The sequence below is a fragment of the Colletes gigas genome, unplaced genomic scaffold (genome assembly GCF_013123115.1).
Source record: "Colletes gigas isolate AHSC1104 unplaced genomic scaffold, ASM1312311v1 Colletes_gigas_Sc00004, whole genome shotgun sequence".
Classification (NCBI taxonomy): Eukaryota; Metazoa; Arthropoda; class Insecta; order Hymenoptera; family Colletidae; genus Colletes; species Colletes gigas.
The window spans coordinates 36,012-52,099 of record NW_025106633.1 but is presented as its reverse complement, the minus strand read 5'-3'; the positions used below and the strand labels follow the sequence as shown (position 1 = coordinate 52,099).

The 16,088-nt window shown below is 42.8% G+C and overlaps 1 protein-coding gene across 6 annotated transcripts in view; it reads right to left on the bottom strand.

The window, feature by feature from the left end:
- Positions 1-14,753, bottom strand: part of LOC122405536 (bromodomain adjacent to zinc finger domain protein 2B) — a 254,071-nt gene extending 239,318 nt beyond the window's left edge. For all 6 annotated transcript variants that reach the window (XM_043410385.1, XM_043410387.1, XM_043410388.1 and 3 more), the window contains exon 1: positions 14,661-14,753. The gene's annotated coding sequence lies outside the window, so the exon portion shown is untranslated. The remainder of the gene's footprint in view (positions 1-14,660) is intronic.
- Positions 14,754-16,088: the final 1,335 nt, after the last annotated feature.

The following is a 16,088-nucleotide window of genomic DNA, read 5'->3' as shown; positions in this document are numbered from 1 at the left end:
TTGAACCATTTTTATGTGGTTTATCTCACTTTACGAGGTTAAGGAGCAACTTTTCGAATATTGTTAGAATTGCTACATATTCTTGACCAAAATACGTGTCGTTTGCATTTTGAAACTTTAAAATCGTTCAATCCGTTCAAAAGTTATGACGTTGTAAAGATACGCATGAAATTTTGGACTGACATTCCTAGCCTGAAATTATATTTTCGGTAAGGAATTTTTTTCTCGAAAATGGTTTGGATTTCGAGGGTATGTCTATTGACCAAAAATGATTATAATTGACCTCTACAATTGAAAATAATTTTTCTAGAATGATTTGAAATTTTTTTTTTCACCGAAAAATTTCTACCCCCTGTCGATTTTTCTTAAAAATTAGTTTTCGATTTTTAATAAACACAACCATGGGCAATACAGTAATACAATTTATTACTAAAAAATAAAATATATATAATTCCTTCGCTTTATTTCTCAACTGTTTAGTATCGACGACGCTGCTGTGACTTCTTTGTTTATGTGAAGTATAATTCGCAACATTTACCGAAAAATAGTCCGGTCATTCGGACATTCCGGATAACCGGGTGTTACTGAACTATGTTAGGCTCAGTCGCATTGCACGCGAAAGTAAGAAACAGTGAGGATGAGTGAACTGGATAGAACTGTTCAACGTTTGTTTATTCTACAAAATCCGAAATCAAAGTTCTTTTTACAAATTCCAATCAGCAACCCCTTAAAAAGCGGCTAGAAATTTGCGGAAAGGCCGGTATTTCCGGTAGGACAGTTCGATATCATCCCCACCTTGGTAATTACAACGGTGTCTCCTAAGAAACCGACCAACAAAATTGCTCCCCCGCCCGCAACTTGCCCGGCTTTTCGTGCTCGAGCCGATTCTTAGTTTTCTAGGGCACGCGAGCGAGCTACCGCACGCGGCAGTCGGTCGGCCTCGTATCGATCACGCGACAGCTTCGGTGTAAACGCATTTCTCCCCTTTCTGCGCGAGGGGCGACATCTAATGTCATAATGAGTCGATAGACATCGTTATAAGCGCTACGAGGGAGAATTCGATTATCGCCGTGGGCACCGTGCAACGGCCGCCATGTCGTCGACGCGTCCTCCGCGTCTTCGACCCTATAAAACGAGCCATATTTACCCACGCAAAAATTCCCATCCTTCAAAATTGCTTCGCCATTCAAAATAATTTCTATTCTTTTCATTCGTGTCATTCGACCTGGAAGATATTACTGGTCACCAAAAAATTTAGGAAACACAATAAGTACTAGAAGAATATGAATAACAAGTTTTCAGAGTCGTTTCAAAAATTTTTAAATTAATTTAAGGGTATCTTTTAAACAATTATTTGCAACCAAGTGCAAAGGGACTTTCGTCGAAACGTACCCTCGGGTGAAGTTTGGGAACCACAACTTTATAGCAAAGAGTCCGCGATAATGATCGGTATAGGATGGACGCTTGGCAAAAATGGTCCAAAGGGGTTTCGAGGACACTTTTCGCACGCCTTCTCGAATTCGAGTTCGCGCGAGGATTAATCCTTCGATTTGCGCCGCGTCGACACGTTCGTACCGACGGAAATAAAATTGGGAGCCGAGGGGCAACGAAAGATCGAAAAAAATACGCGGATACGATGCGTTCGGCTCGTTCCGAAATTCTAAATAAACCAGGGACACCCGGAGACGTAACGAGCGGTCACAACTGTCGCGCGCCATCGTGAATAACGACGTCGATATAATCGGGGATTTTCGAACCGGGCGCTGCGTAACGACCAACGTGACTACGGGGCCGTGGCAAAAATTTCAAGCATTGCGCAACAAATATAAAAAAGATTTCTCTACCGAACGGCGAATTGTGCCCGAGCTCAAAATGCGTTTCGTTTTTTTTTTTTTTTTTTATTTTTTTTATTTTTGTTGTTTCGCGTCGATGCGAGCGTTAGGTAAATCGCGTCCTCGTATTAATAAGTAATACGTACGTAATTACGAGACGCGGTTTGTTCGAACGATAATAATAATCGTTAAAATAAAATAAAAAAATACACACAGCGCTCTGCTATTCTTTCGAACGCGCAACGCTTCAATTTTTCATAGTTTTGTACCGTGCGTCCTGTCCCGCGTTTTTATAGTCGTTCTACGTATTTGTTGTATCGTGGGTGATCAAGCTGTTATCGCCGGATGAGAAAATTATATATTTCACGTTCTCATCGGTGTTACGACGTCGATAATAATAAAATATATCCCCCTTTTTGTTTCGAACACACAGGTGGATGATTTGACCGTATTTTAGTATCGATATAAACAGAAATCTTGTGTGTGTGTTTGTTTTTATGTGGTTACTCGGATTGTTCAATATGACACGCGTATTTATTTACAAATGGTATCTTTTCTTTGTACAAAGTTTAATTTTAACTCATTTGCACCACACGAAGAAATGAGAAATATCCCCCCCATTACCAAATTTGTTTAAAATTAAATTTAAGTAGAAATATTTCTCTACCATAAATTCTTCTCTTGACTATTGTTATTCTCCTAACGTACATATTAATCGAACTAAACAATTTTTAATTGACCACAATGCACACAAATTCCATTATAAATCGATAGAGATCAAATTTTTTCTGCAAGATTTCTATTATATCCTCCCTTAAAATAGAACTATACTCTAGCATATACTTCATTTGTTAATTCCAAATTGTTTTCGTTCATCTAAACACTTAATTACAGTTTTCTCGAAAGGAAACTAAACCGCGAACAATGTGTAATAACGCAGATTATTTAATCAAATATGACTCCTTAAAGACCCGTTGGGCAGATACAATGCTAACGAGTTTCAGTATCGTTTTAAACGAGACACACTTGTTTAAGGAGGATCGTTTCGTCCGTTAAATAACCTGCTGTTTCGTTCGGGATTTTATCGCGCTGGAAATCCAAGGTACGGTTTGCAGAGCCTAATGGCACGCACTAAACTGCCTACGGTCACTCCGTCGTCGAAACGACCCTTTTGAATCTTCCGTGGCCGTACAACTGCTCTATGATGGCCGTTGCCATAGTTCCAAGTTTCACCCTCGCGTTTTCCACCGTCGAAAATTACTACGAACGATAATATTCATTTTCTGTTTTCGCGCGAGTAATTAAATTATCGATAGAGTCGCAGATTAATGCGTCGATGGGAAATAACGAATTTACCGTGCTCGGGCGTTGAACGAAATTGTTTCTCCAAATTGTATTTACTTCGTCTTTCCAAAGTGCATAATACGATCGATGAAGAATTAAAGAAAAATAAATTCGTGTTTCGAATTTATTTAAATTACGGTGCTTCATACTTTTAGTATTTTTAGTCATTTTTAATTTAGATTTACGTTTTTATTCGGTCGATTCGTTCACAGAGACGATATTTCGGTAACTCGGTGACCAGATCAACCGTCATGTATCTTTTATTTCATATTCTAAAATATTGGCAAAACATCATTTACGTCGAACGTTAATAAAATAACAATTTAGTTTGCCCTTTTTATTTTATTATTTTGACGTGCGCAGAGCGTGAATTGTGAATCGGTGGCTACGGTATTTGAACTGATTCTGATAGCTGAACAATAAAAAATGGTCGAAACAAAAATTTATTAGTATCCAGTGAAGAATTTATTGACTATAAAAAAAAACTTCAAATATATCTTTTCATAAAAAAAACCTAGTCGTTATGAATTTTTTAAACTGACCCATTTATTTTCTTTTACTTGTCATTTTAATTATCTGATCCTAAAATAATTTCATTTACAACAAAATCGTAAACAAATGCGTTTTCTTGACTTTGCTAGTTATTATCGCGAAACTTGTTACTGCAGTTCATTGTTTCAACTATTGTGAGTCACATCTGACGATTAATTTCCTTGTAGCGATAAAGTAGATAAGACATCAATTAAATCACACAATTAAAATGATATTGGTATTATGTTATTAGCTTGTACTTCAATACAATTTATACTGTGCTATTTAAAAAACACATGACCAGTTTTTTTTTATGGATGAAGAATACTCAAACTCGGCTTAAATATCGTGGCCACTGATTCACGACCCACCCTGTATATTTAAACAATTCTCATTGTCAACTACACCAGATGTACTTAATAAGATGGACTTAACAACATCTGGCGACCATAACCCAAATCAATTCGTCCAATTCCTAAAGCGGGCCTAAACTACACATCAAAACGTGGAATTTCTATTTTAATCTGCATTATTATTTATTGCGGGAAGCCTAAAATAAATAGTAATCGAAGGAACGCTTTATAGTTTACTTTTTCAACGGTAAAAAACATAATAATTTAAAGGCGTACAAAATTTTACTCGAAACACATTAAACCGCTTTCGATTTACGAACACAAACATCCAAACGACACTTCTGAAAACACATTTTTACCTTCGATGTCGTTAAACTCAAAAACATGCAAAATTCGAGGAAAAAACAAAACTACAAAAATACCTATTCTCACAGATTCGTTTAAATCCAGATTGTAGAAAAATAATGAATTCGAAAAGCAACGTTGCCCCAGATATTTCGTTAGGTTCGATAAGTTTCACAACGAGGATCATTTACTATGGCGTATCGAGAATGGCAACCTACATTAATTGCTCCACTTTCGCAAGAACGCGAATACTAACGATTGCCAAGGACGACAAGCAGTTCCAGAACAGTCGTATACTCGATAGCGAATTGTTTCTACCTTCTCATCGCCCACCGGAAGTGGCCTCCGCTCCTTCATCCACTTTTTCCCTCCTCCACGGCTGGTTTTTCAGTGCTCCTCCGCCCACGCACCGAACAACGAGGACCACGTTCGATCCTATTCGTCTTTGTTACACACTATAGCCCGTAGACTCTGTGTACCACCCACACACACATTTATATCCCCTAAAGAGAACGTCTTTCGACTTCCAGGTTGCTCTCCCGAACCCAGAGGAACAAATTTCGACCGGACTTTACTAAACCTCGTCAGTTTTGTCTTCGACTTCGAGATCTTTTCAGATCGATGCGACTAGGCTTTCCCTTCAAGATCTTCAAGATCTCTTGCTCCGCGCAACTGGGGATTTGTCCCACACCTTCTTCCTTCGAGAAAGAACTTGCTCGATGCAACTGTGCGAACACATTCTTTCGTCAGTTCGTTCGAGGAAAAAAACTCGTTCGATTCAACTTGACTTCGCCGAACACCTTTTCTCGTTGCTTTTACCTTCGGTCCTTTCGAGAACTCTTTTACTCGACTAGACCCCGCTGAACACCTTCCCCCCGGTGCATTTATCTTCCAGAAGCGGGCACAAACTTCTCGAATAAAGATTTCGAACGAATAAAAGACAACTTCAATTATGAAACGAAATTATATTTCAAGTCGAACGAACGAAGCTTGTCCTAGTAACAGTTTCAATGGAACGGATTCACCGCATGGCCTTTTCGTTCGTTATTGTTCAAACGAATCCTACCCATCCCTGTTTTTCGAACTTCCCAAAGCACCTTCGAGCTTTTGTCTTCAGTCCTTCGATAGCATTCGCTCGATGCAACTGGATTTCGCTGAACACCCTCTTTCTTGGTGCTTTAATTTCTCTTTAACGCCTCTTGTTGCTGCTTTAATCTTCAGCCCCCCTGAGAATTCTTTTATTCCCACGCAACTGGACTTTGGTGAACGCTTTCCTCGCCACTTTTATCTTAATTTCATTCAAGAACTCTCGATGCAATCAAACGCTGCCCAGCAATTTTGCCGATTCTTAAGATCCTCCACGAATTCTCTCGATACAATTGGACTTAAATAAACACCTTCTCTCTGTGCTTTCATCTTCGGTTTCTCATAGAAGTATCTTGCTTCGGGCGACTGAGACGAACGCGCCTTCAATTTCGTCGAATTAGTTATTCCACTTTTTACTTTGTGCGACTGAAAATCGCCGAGGTCCTTTTATCGATGCGACTGGACTTAAATAAACACCTTCGTCTGGTCTTGGATGAACCCTTTGTCATGCTTTTATCTTCCTTCAAGAATCTTCTTGTTGAACGAAACTTCAATTATCTCTCGATGCAACTGGACTTGGATGAATACCTCTCCACATTTCTATCTTCGATTCTTCAACAGGAGTCGGTTGAACACCTTTTCCCCGACACTGTCGTCTTCGATTCCTCGCTCTTTCCCGATAAATTAGTTATTCGACTTCGTCCTCGCGTGGCAGCCCGGTTTCTTGCTGACTCGTTCACGGAGAAATCGAATTTTCAACGCGGAGCCGGTGGAACCACGAAGCAGGAACGACGAGGGTCGTCGCAGCTGCGATCACGGAACGTCGCGATCAGGAGGAGGCGACATTTCTACGCGGGTACGGGAACGACACGCGATTTCGTGCAAGTCTCGTCGAGCGAAAGGGACGCTAAGGAAGGGGGGAGGGGCGACCAGCGAAGGCTAGGGGGACGAGAAGAAAAGAAAGAAAGCGCCCGTTGTCTATCACACCGGCGAACGGCGAGTTTTCCTTTCCTTCGGAGCCACCACGAGGCGCCCTTCTCCGTCTTCTTGCCGCAGCGCTCCTGAACGGTCTCTAAACAATGAATACAATGCCCCGTGATGGCTGACATGCGGACAAAACGCGTGCTGCGAGAACAATGTCCCGCGAAAAAACGCGCGAGGGTTCTCCCTCCGGTGTCCGCGAAAAAACCGAGCTGAAAAACGAGCGACTGGCCTGTTACCGCGCCGCCAATGGGGAAAAAATAACGCGGAATCACGATTCCACCCCCGTATTCAGCCGTGGTATTCGCGAAATTCTTATCGGGGATGAAAATTTGTACGATTTACTGCTTCGCTGACACGTGAAACACAGATGCTCCAATCTTGGATTCTTGGGGTCAAATATGGCTACCATTTTGTTTTACACTTGAACAAATTGGCAAATGAATGATGTAGAGTATATTTGGAAAGAGCTTTCTATAGAATAAACAGGGGAATTAAATATAAATCATAGTCGATTATCTTTGCTTGCGAACTTGGATTCTTTGGGTCAAATATGGCTACCATTTTGTTTTACACTTGGACAACTTGCAAATGAACGATGTAGAGTATATTTGGAAAGAGCTTTCTATAGAATAAACAGGGGAATTAAATATAAATCATAGTCGATTATCTTTGCTTGCGAACTTGGATTCTTTGGGTCAAATATGGCTACCATTTTGTTTTACACTTGGACAACTTGCAAATGAACGATATAGAATATATTTGGAATGAGCATTCTATAAAGTAAACACTAGGACATGTAAATAAATCACTAAATAAACATTACTTTCAAAATTTGAATAATATATTTAGAAAAATTTAATTCAGTACTTCTAAAAACTGTTGTGTTACTATTTAGTGAAAATAATCCACAGCCATTTAAAAAATTAAAACTCCAAAGAACCTAATGATAGCGCCAAAATATTCTCTGCAGAAGTCGAACGAAAATTAGCTTCACAGATCGTGTAATATAATTCTTAGATACACATCGTTTCGCCGCCATCTGTTCGGAAACCCTCCCGTTTCTCTATGACCATCCTGCTCCAAAATGTCCGTCCCCGAGAAGGGTTTAACACGAGGCCTATTCGTCCGTTTCTCCGCGGCACGAAGTTGCCCAACGAGTTACGTTGACTTCGTTTGATTGAAAAATCGACGATTACTCGATCCAGTCCAAACGAGAGGGATGAATGTTTGATGGAGACAGGGGGTCGAAACTGGTCGTCCGAAATAAGGATTGGAGCTCGCGAACCTAACCATTACCAACCACGTCGCACGTGTTTTATCCCACATTTGGTCGCTCGTATTATTACGATCCCGCGTAATTACACCGAATATTTTTCCTAACGATCGTCACGTCGCCATTTTAGCACATCGTAGCCGAAGGGGGCATTATGGCTGACGCGGTTCCATCGCGCAGGGGCGCATTTGAACATTTTTCTACCTTTTTGTTTCGATGGGGACACGTTCTTCGCGTTTTCAAGCTTTTGTAGAGGAAAAGAAGAGAAAGTTTTGTATTAGTATTCCTCATAATTGAATAGTAATCAATTACAAGCTTTTTACTTGTTCTAAATTCTTGAAATGATATTATCGACCAATGTAGGGGCATTTAAGGGGTTGATCGTAAAGAATTTCGACAGTATATGCCTTTCGAGGGAAAAAAACATCGACGGGTATTTAAAGCTAGAAACAACGGATAGAATTTCTTGACAAATGGCCGCCAAAAATTGAGCGCCGCCGTAGATTTTCCGCAGCGGTTATACCCTTCTTCGTTCCTAACGCGGAGCGATTAAGTAACGAGGCGAGCTTGTACGAGTCGGTCTCCCCGTTGGCACGAGAATAAATTCACCCTGCGCGCCCCGCGTGGGGATCGATACGCACGATTATTTCGGGAACTCGCCCCGTGGTTCGTCGAGCGTCGGTGCGAGAAGGAGAGCGCGAGAAAAGGCTCGAAGCGGATAAAAAGAAAGGGGATGTCGGGAGAAAAAGAGGGGCACGCTCGAGTCAGGACGAAAAGGAGGCGAACTGCGGACAGAGGCGAGGAGAGGGTGCTCTTTTCTGCCCCCGGGGAACTCGAGAAGGCTCCGGGGGAAAGGTCGCGCGGGCACGTAACGTCTCCGTACGAGCGACGCGCGAACGTTCCAACGATTTTTCTTTTTTTTTCTTTCTGCTTCTCTCCCTCGAGCCGACGATCGATTTTCATCGAAAACGCGAACGGACACGAACGACATCGGGAGTCCCTGCCTTTCGAGAACGAGCTCGTTTCGCGGCGAATCTCACGATACCGACGCGGCGCGTTGCGTGACCGAGCACGAGCGAACGAAACCCTGGGTAATAAGTGGCTGAGAATCGTTCCAGGCGTGTACCAAGTCCTTTTCCCTCCTATAACGAAATACGCTCGACGTAACCTCCGATCAATTTACGGGGCGTCGTAGAATGATAGAAAATTATGCTCGGATACCTGCGTTCCGAGCTCGACTCGCTCGACCGGGTCCCCCTTTCTTTCCTGTTTTATCGACTAGCACGAATTCCGACGATCGGATCCACGAGGAGCAAAACCGAACCGATAAAAACGTTCCTATGGGAAAATCTATTTACGTATTCGCTTGGAACTTTGGGACAGTTTATTTCGTTATTCTGTGTTCACTGCGAGTTAATAAACGTTTAACAGTTTCGTTCTATGCTGTTTAATTTGACGGTTATAGGATTTCGCTTGTGACCTAATTTTCGAAACCCCTTTTAGCGCGGACGTTTTGCTTCGCTCGACGCTGTTACAATACCACGATTGTTTCGAAATAATAACACATATCTAGTTAAACTATATCCTAGAGGATACGTTTCTACTAGTTTTCATTTCGATGCAACTATTTGTAGAAAATAATGATTCCAAAGCAACGATATTCGATCCTCAAATACCAGATTCTTATTTCAAATGAGCGGAAGTACAAGAAATAGAAATACTCCAATATTTTAATTCCCCCAAAAATTGTTTCTGAAGAATAATATAGAATTGAATAAAAATAACATCGCACGTATTTCTATCAATTTTCATTTCGACGCGAGTATAAAATAAAAACGGTAAAGAGCTGTATTCGTTCCGAAATGCCAAACTACCCCCGTCGACTCGGCCCCTTTTCTTTTTTCCCCTTTTTATCGGTGCAACGAATTCCACCGATTGGATGCACGGGGGCTCCTCTTAAATCGTTCGCGGTAAACGATGCTTTTTACGCCGAGGAAGTGAATCGATTTTACCGAGCAGGCGAGATCCGAAACCGCGAGAGCCCAGGAACTTCCGTGTCTGGTTGTTGTTCGAGGAAACTGCGATCGGAGCGCGGTGGGTATTCGTTAGAAACGTTAAGCCCTGTTTTGAATAGACTACTAGCCGCACGATGAAATAAGGTCAGCATAACGACGCGCAATTCGTCGAAAGCGGTAAAAGGTTTACAAGTCAGCGCTTCCCAAACTCTGTTCCGTGCATTTGAACAAGTATTACGCGATAACACACTGGCGATCAAACCGGCTAAAATCACTGCATTTTGCATATCTCTAACCTACGCGCCTTTCGCGCCATTTGTCGCTATTTAGTTTTCAATTATAAAACAGTAATTATTACGTCGAAACGTTTATCAGAAGGTATCGTACGATTGTTCTTAAGCGTTCCATGAATATATTACGAGAAGAAAGCGTTCGATGATTTAGAAAGATTGAGAAATTCCAGGTCGTGGCATCGCTGCGAAAATTTATTCCCTGCCGTTGCCACCGATTTTCATCGAGACCGATCTCTATAACCGTGGAAACGCAACAACTCGAAAAATTTATACTCTGCGTTTCGCAATTTATTGCCACGCGTGTCTCCTATTATAGTTCTCGCTACGCGACGGTCCCTCTATAAATATCGGTCTTCGTACACGCGGTCCGCGTTCCCCTCGAAAGAAAATCCAATTTTCCTACGCGGTGGATCAAAATAAATTTCACGCAAAACCATGATCTATAGGGTAATTGCGCAAGAAGGTAACGTATACCCTGATCTACGAGTGACTTCACGCTTGCGAACGTAGCATCGATCTAGCTTCTGCCCGAATTGTCCCCAACAATCAGTATGGAATAAACTTTCTTTGCCCCTTCACGAAATTTTTAAGATAATCGTGCAGTCGACTAATTACGAATCCCCAAATGTTATTTCATTTTATCGAAAATGTGTTCGACTGAAATTTCCGCCCTTCCTTCGTGAAATGTCCGACGATTGCAACCAATACGCCGATAAAGTGCATTAGAAAACGTTGGCAGAGTCTCGAGCAACGAAACGCTTCTCGAATCCGTCCCAGACTCTCGAGAAGTTCCGTCGATCCGCGAGCCAAGTTATAAATACGTATTCATTCACGACGCGTTTGGTTAGTTGACTTAAAGGATTCATAGATTCTTTATTCATGTATGCTAATTGCGCCACGCGGATTACGCCGGTTAGTCACGAGATTCATCGCCGTGGAAGGGTTAACGCATCGTTTACATTCGCTGGATACCATTGCTTTCTCCAGGTTTTTCCGCAATTTCCGTGCCCCTCCGACATTTTTACGGGCCCGTGGGGCCTGAAACAGGCGATCAACGCGAGGCAAAACGTTTCGTCATGCGCGAGCGTCGACAGTGTCGTCTTCCGCGATTAGTCACGTTTCGATTTCGTAAGACGATCGATCCAGCACGGAAGATACGCCCTCTTTGTTTCCCCCTCGTTCACACACGACAGTTATCGTCCGAACATGCAACGCTGAAGTTTTTACGATCGAGACGATAGTTGCTCAACCCCACTCCCGGAGGGAACAGTTAACTCAAACCTCGAGAAATATTCATACATTAACGCCGAATCCCGCCGATCGGTTAAGAAAATATTCCGTTTAAATCCATTTCTGAATAAATAGTCTTTTGTGATTTTGTAATTTACGCAGGATGAATTAAAATATTTGTAAATCAATGGGTTCTAGGTCCAGTTAGCTGAAGTCTTTTGATAAAAAAATATTCACACATTAAGGCTAAATTCCACTGATGGGCTAAGAAATTCCGTTGGAAACGATTTAATCGTTCCTTTTAAAATCTATTTCTGAATAAATAGTTTTTTGTAATTTTGTAATTTACGAAGGATGAACTAAAATATTTGTAAATCAAAGGGTTCTGGGTCCAGTTAGCTGAAGTCTTTTGATCAAGAAATATTATTTTGAAAAGTACCAAAATATCTCAGTGGAATCGAACTCCTGGAATTCACTCGTTATCGTCGATCGAATTGAGGAAAAAGGTTCAGAATATTTTAATCTGAAAAATAAGTAAAATTGAAAAGTCGTGTAATCTTATAATATAACTTCCAAAATCAATAGAATCTACAAATAAATTAATCATAAGAGTGTTGCAGCTAATACTAAAAATATACAAAACGGTATTTTGATATCAAAAATAATTGAGACACCCTTGTTTCACCCCTAACGTCGTAGACACTTCGTTTTTATAAAAATGTCTGTTCTTACAACCCAACGTAAATATTCCTAGATACAAAAAAAAATATTCTTCGTTTCCTTTTGTTTCGTAGATTGTTTACAACGGTTGTTCGTATATCTGGTGGCACGTGAACGAACAGAACGGACAAGGATCCGCGTGAACGTCACGCTCGGAGGGCCGTGAATCGTCGAAACGAAATGCGGAAATAAAGCATCGCCGCTGCGTGAAAATCCAATCGCGGAGCCCAGCCGCTGGGATAACTGTTTCTCGAATGTTATCGATCTATTTGTCATCGATGTAAGCTGCAACGGAGTCGAGATTACGGCGCAGACCCCGCAATTTCGTTGGAAAACCAGAACGCGAGCGTGGCCGAACGAGAGACTATCGTTGTACGTGCTTCCGTTGCGTTATCGCTTGACCGATCCCCCACTTCTCCACCCCCCTCCTCCCCTCCATAACACACGGTTACCTATCACCGATAAAGGTACGTATGTATGTACATTCGATATTCGATTCTTCGGAACAATCTCGTTGCACGATGTATTTCGTTTCGTCGAAAACACTTCTGAAATATTAGCGTATTTTCAGCTAAATTTTGGAAAACAAAACGCGAATTGTTATGACCAATTTAACGTGAAAATAAAATGCAATATGGTTCGATCAAATCTATACTTCTACGACCCCGGATAGACTATGATGGATGCATTGGGCCTGTGAGACCCAAACTCGCATTTAAATGCAAAGATTTTTCGCGCCCTTTCTTCTTCGAATTTTATTACACGATTGTCGAGGATAATTTGAAAAATTGGGGAAAGGAAAATACATGTATATACTATTATAAACATAGATTATTAATACGTTTTCCGTGTTTAGGAATATCCTTGATTTTTTAAAATTCTCGTGTGAAATATAAAAATATCCCACGGTCGAATATGATACCATTGAAGAAGAAACATTACGAGCTTGAAACGTTTGTTGTCAGTGACCAATCATAGCAGCCAACGCGATAAATTATATTTAGGTATTCGTAACGATACACTCATTGAAAGTAAAATGGGAATGCTGCTCTTCAAACTATAATCTTCTCATAATTATCATAATGTTGACAACATATCTGTCTTTAAAAAATTTAAGACATTAGTGAAGGAAGTCTTCTATTTCTGCTTTCATCAATTTGTGTCGATCGAGCGTTTTCTTAGCAATCTCTATATCAGTAAACCTGTTGTCCATTGTTATGGTTTCACCAGTTCTGTGTAGCGGCGCAGAATTTGTTGAATAATATTTGATATGGACCCTCTGGTTGCGAACCCGCATAAATTTCCATATTCACCGTATAGCAGGTTCTAGCGTCAACCAATGAAAACATTTATAAACCATATTTAGCAGATTTTTTTTTAGCAAATATGCACTCGACGAGAAAAACGTGAATATTTGTTTCAATTTTTCCACGATCTTGGGTACTCGCAATTTACTACTTTCAGACTGCTTGTCTCCTCACCATCTAAACTTAAAATTACACAAAATTGTAACAAGAGTAATATAAACTAAAGAAAATAAATTAATAACAACAAAACAAAAATTGCAAATATTAAGTGTTCAGACTTTCAACCGTCCATATACGTATTCGGAAGGCCGCTGTCATAATTTTTCACGTGCCTCGAGGATCGGTTTCAAAAGGAAATCTGTCGTTACCGAACACCTTCATCGAAAGAAGCATTTTTCTCGCAACGGTCTGTTATAACAGCGCGTGTTCGACAAACCGACAGCGTGTATTTCGTAAAGGTGACAAAAGGCGCGTTGCAAAGGAACGAAATTTCACGGCAAATCATCGGATTAGAGTTTCTACGCCAATGTGCGGTTGCATTCACGGAGGCGACGCTATTAGAACGCGTTCCGCGTTCCCGCGGACGCACACACTCGGAATGATAGATCATCGGCGGTCGCGTCCTATCGGACGGTTCTTTAGGCGACTCTGAAGTCATCGAATGAAACGGTCGAAAAGACCTCTGCCAACTGCGAAGTCGGTAAGCGCGTCTCGGCGTCCTCCTCTCCAGGCGCACTAGACGCCGAGAAGTGCTCTCGGAACACGCGAAAGAGCGCGCATCTTGTTCCTCGCTCGCCGTCGATTTAGGTCGTTAACGGTAAAACGGCGGCGTTCGCGCTCGCGAAACCAAAGAAGACCCGTTACGACGGCTCTCGATTTTGCTGACGTGCCCGAGCGCGATCGCCGCCGCGTAATTGCACCTGCACGAAAATTGCGTCACCGATGTTCTTAAGCGTTAACACGGTTTCGACGATAACCGACCCGAGAAGACCCACGTATTCCTCCCCGGCCGTTCGCGCGGACGAGCTGGCGAGAGAATGCCCTCTGATGCGAACGCGGACGAAATTAACAAATGACCGACATAAACACCGTCCGTCCGTAACAAAAGGTTAGTCACCTTTCGTTTGTTGCACGAAATCGTAACCGTTTGGTCAAGATTGTGCAGTAAGAATAAATAGCACTGCCAACGGTGAAAATACATCGAGAGCGGTCGAACGTTTCGGGGCTCGATCGACGAGACAATGGAGAGCTCGAAACGGATTAGGTGGACAGGTATTCGGACCGAAAGACACGATGTTTACCGTTAGTCAGAAATTTGTGGTAAATGCAGTTATCGTTGGGACTTACCTAACGAATTCACTCCTTGCTCGTCGAGCTGCACCTAACTTATCTTGCACTTTTTCTTCTTTTTAGATCGTACGTGGAATAGATAAACACAATACCGGTGGTCGCATCGAAACGAACACCCAGCGACTGTGTACCTCGATCGGCGTCTCGCCTATCGATTTACGATCTATCGCGATTTCTTTATCCACCGAAGCACAACCGTGTCACAACCTCGAATCCCCAAGGATCCGATATATATATTTTTTTTCTGTTTTCGCACTTACGGAGGGAGGGGGTGGGGGGGCCGGATTGGAGGCAAAACTATCGCGGAACTGTTTCACTTGCGGAATAATTAGACCGGGCGGTTCGAAGCGCGGCTTTTTCAAGCCCCCGGATGCATACACGCCGTGGCTTCTTACCTAACGTATCGAAATGCTTCGCTCTCGCGTGTCACGTCGCGCCTAACGAGCTTGGCTGCACACCTCCGATTCGACGAAATATCATTCCGCGTCTGTCTCCCAGGCACGAAGCGAGAGACCTTCGACGAGACCTTCGGGCCGCACTTTGTGAGAGGGACGCGCAGGTATAACACGACGTTGGCGATCGGGCCTCGAAGACACGACGAGATTCTTCGCTGGTTCAAGCCCCGGCACGACACGTCGCGGCGGCGTCCCGAGGAACCGAGAAGCCGTAACGACGATCACACAAAGGACAATCGATGCTCTCCTCCCGTATTTCTCCACTCCGATGTCGTCGCACTGTTTTCACACCGCTAACGGAATCACGGTTTCCGTAACACCCGTGGCTTACGACCGGCGTTTTCGCGCTTCCGGCTAGCGGCACGATCGTGTCTCGCGTACGTGCGTGCGTATACGCGTTCGCGTTACGTTTCTCTCTATTTTTTCACGTTGTCCGCCCAAACGAGAACCGTGATCGCGTCTATCCACGTCCGTACGTCGCGGGCGCCGATGGCGGTATGAACCGGTGGCGCCGCGAGCGCCGACACAGGCGCCCTCGTGAACTAACCCGCCTCTCCGCCGACGCGCGCGCGAATCTTACCAACACGATGGGAACCCCGCTCCCTCGTCGATGCCAGAAATACGCCGCACGAATACACGGGAAATGAGTAGGATCGTACGACAGCTACACTCCGCCGAATCTATAATGGATATTCGCACCGACGGACCACCTGGCCCGCCTCCCCTTACTACACCGTCTAACGGGTGTCCCTCGATTTACACAACGACACTCACAATGCTGGACGCGTCGCTCGCTGCACCCTGCATTCTACCAGGACACGATGTACAACTTACGACCGCGAGGGGTAGGTTTCGATGATCGCACGCCGGACGCTTTCGGGTCTCCTACTTCTTCTTCATATTATTTGTTTCCGAACACTTCGACTCTACAAACATCCTTTATTTATTCATCTCTCTACACCCAACGGTG